Source organism: Nelumbo nucifera, chromosome 4 (assembly GCF_055504915.1).
Source record: "Nelumbo nucifera cultivar China Antique chromosome 4, China Antique-T2T, whole genome shotgun sequence".
NCBI classification, from domain to species: Eukaryota; Viridiplantae; Streptophyta; class Magnoliopsida; order Proteales; family Nelumbonaceae; genus Nelumbo; species Nelumbo nucifera.
The window spans coordinates 90,866,848-90,870,260 of record NC_142652.1 but is presented as its reverse complement, the minus strand read 5'-3'; positions in this window follow the sequence as shown (position 1 = coordinate 90,870,260).

Sequence of the window (3,413 nt, the reverse complement as noted above, 5' to 3'; positions counted from 1 at the left end):
CTTTGTGCTCGTCCGTTTTTATTTACAATTACACCATGGCTAAGTGTTTTTCAAGTTACCAACGTTTTTGTGTGCTATCAGTTATTTGGGTGAAGAGAGGTAAAAGGGAGAGTGTTTATGGGCTGCAACAAAACGGGCGGGTAAATTTTTTATCCACCTCTCAGGAGGGTATCAGACTATCCGTTATCTGGATAATTGATACTGATATCTTGAATGATCGTTGAATTCAGAGTATCGGGGTTCTGACTGGTTCAAGGGGTAGAGGAGTCTTAAATTAGCTCCCTTGAACTGATTTTGAAAAAAAATAAAATAAAAAAAAAGTAAAAAAAAAATACTATCCATATCACTTGATACGTTGTTGGGCGTACCAATATTTAGAACCTTGGGTATTATGCACTTATTCCACTAAATACCGGCAAATGAACATAACCTCCCTTTGTAGTAGAGGAAACACACATGGACGTAGAGCCAAAGTGATCTTTCTTTTAAAGCTGTGATGGCTTCATGGTGCACTACCCACTAGTGCTTACTGTTTACTTGAGAAAAAGTATAATATATTGGGGGTGGGGATCGTAAACACTGTTACTATGTTGATTTCTGGACCTGATTCTTTTTTTTTTTTTTCTAAAATAAAAACGTTGGTCTTATTTGATATAGCGCTTCATAAAAGGCAAGTATAAATTTACTAGAATGGAAAATAATTATACTTAGGGCCTGTTTGGCTTGCAATCGGAATTGGAATCATAATTTTTTGGAATTGGAATTAGAATTGTCTATTCCCATAGCCTGTTTGATTAAAATGGGAATTGGACTTGGAATTAATTGAAATGGAATCACATTCTCAAGAAAGGGAAATGATCATTTCCTCAAGTAAGAGAATGCTATTCCACCATGAATGAGAATGAGATTTTCACTCCACCAACCAAACAGTTGGAATCAAACTCTTATTCCTAAGGACAAACAAGCCATTTTTCTTTCTGAAGTAGTAATTTCTTAGAACAAGATAATAGTAACAGTTATATTGAAGAACACCCTCTCGTTCTGGTGCTACTGCTAGCTAAACCCACCCTTATTGCTCATTGCTGAGTTTGTGTTTTTTGCAAACGGAAGACCAAAACTCATTGATGTGTATCGATAAATCCTCATTCATACACTTAGACATAGAAAAAATGTCCTTTTATTCAATCCTCATTCATTGTTTCAAATGTCTTTTTTTGTTCAATACCAAAAAAACCTCTATCATTAGGCATGGAGCATGGAGGGTTACCATTGGCATGGACATGAAACTTGTGTCAAAAACCAGTTCGAAAATCATTCCCATTTGGGCATTTGTCCAAAACACGTGAATCGGGATTAATTGATCCTTCTACTGGTTGGCTTGAACATTAAGAATTGACGTTTTTTTTTACACTATTTAGAGAATCAATTGATGTGGCATTTGAAACCGTGATGTTGTGTTTCCATTTTTACTCCACATAATTGCCACATAAGTGATATGAGAGCAATGTAATATCAAAATAAAAAGAAAATAAAAAATAGGCTCTGTTTGTTTGCAGTGTCAAATAAGGTGAGTGTGAATTCTGACTTTTTTTTTTAATATCTTCTAAAGGGTTGCACAACAAGGGGTAGCCCATCCCCCAACCTAGGTGCAAGCGGGATTTGATCCCAATTTTCCGCTACAACCAGCAAGAGACCTTACCAATTAGTTGGTTGGCACCTTGCTGTAAAATTTGATTTACTTTTACTTTAGAACTGACTGTCTTATTTGTTTTGTAATAATTTAATATGAAGTCAGATGATGTAGTCACAATGAGGAGGTAGGTGGAAGGTTATTTGTTTTGGAGTGGAACTTGGATACAGTCCTCACAAACCAGTGATCACATTGTCATTAGAGTCAATTACATCCATGTATTGGGAACATCTCCGGAATTGTATGTATTTTATTGATGGGGAGGTATTTCCAATGCACAAATGCAAGTGGTTGTGAGAACAATGTGAGCATAGTTGTGTGAGGATTGAATCAGATCTCAAATTAGGTAGGAAGCAAGATGACAGGTGGTACAGTACGGAAATAAAACATGTTGAGAAAAGCTTCAAGGAAAATAGCAGAAGTTGAATTACCAAGAATAAAAATTTTTCACTGAATAATTAAGAGAAAATTAAGTATCAAAACTGTCTTTGCCTTCCCCTAGCTACTTTTTATATAGGCATACACCCTTGTGGCTCTTAAAGAAATGTTCCTAATCTATGAAAACACTCCATAATAGAATCTTATTAAAACTCTTAAAAAATGAAGCCTTAATTGAGCAATCCTAATCTAAGAAAATACTCCACAATATAATCCTAATAAAACTCTTCAAAAAGAAAGTCCTAATTGAATACAAATTCAAAATCTCGCTATAACCCTAACTTGGTAATTATGAATTAAGATAGAAATTTTGCGGTGGTGCCAACTTGGTAAAAATGAACTAAGAGAGAAATTTTGTGATGATGTTATATCAGTAAATATTTAGCAAGTTGGATCAATGGTGTCATCTATGCTTCTTATGTGTCTTGGAATGATCCCAATTTGCATAAAACTTATTAGCTTCATTCTGTGTTGTATCATCCTCTCCCTATATGTACTAAGAGGGGTTTTCGAAAACCAACTTTATAAATGTTTACTCAGTTGGTCCGAATCTCATACTGCATCAATAAAGCTGCAAACCAATTGAACTAGATTTGGTAAGAGATATATCCGATTTGATTCAATAGCATTTCTTAGTGATTGGAATCCATTAATAATTCGGTGAATTTTACAAAAGCTTATTCGAATTTGATTCGCTAATCTTAGCAGATATCTGATTTGAATCCGATTGTTAATTATTGAGGGAAGCATAAAGTGCTAGCACATAGTACAAGCCCGGTTTCCCATTTCTAAGTTTCAATGGCCGAGTGAGAGACTGAGAGAGGCAGTGTAAGAGGGAGATGTGCTAGTTTTCCAGCACAAGGTGTTGTGTTGTCAATGTCGTCATCGATGATGGAATAACAAAGCCACTCAAACACAAAGGTTCAAGTTCAATGATCACGACCATTCGAAAAAGAAGAATAGGGGTAGGGCGGCGGTTGAATAGTCGGAACAAAGTTACTTGGTAGACCATAGGCATCAAAGAGGAAGGTTGTAATTGGTTACAAATGACAGGCGCTGAATGACCAAAGAGGAAGACCGGAGAAATGATTCAGTCTCATTCATGTTTAGGTTAGGGATTTAGGGCCTTTTGGATTATAAGCCAAATTACAATTATAAACATAATAAAATTACAAATATATAAAACCTAGTTAAAATATAAACTAAAAGGGTAATACTTGTCATATAAAATTACTTTAAAATATATATAAAAAAAATAAATTATACATATATTAGCGGATCAGAT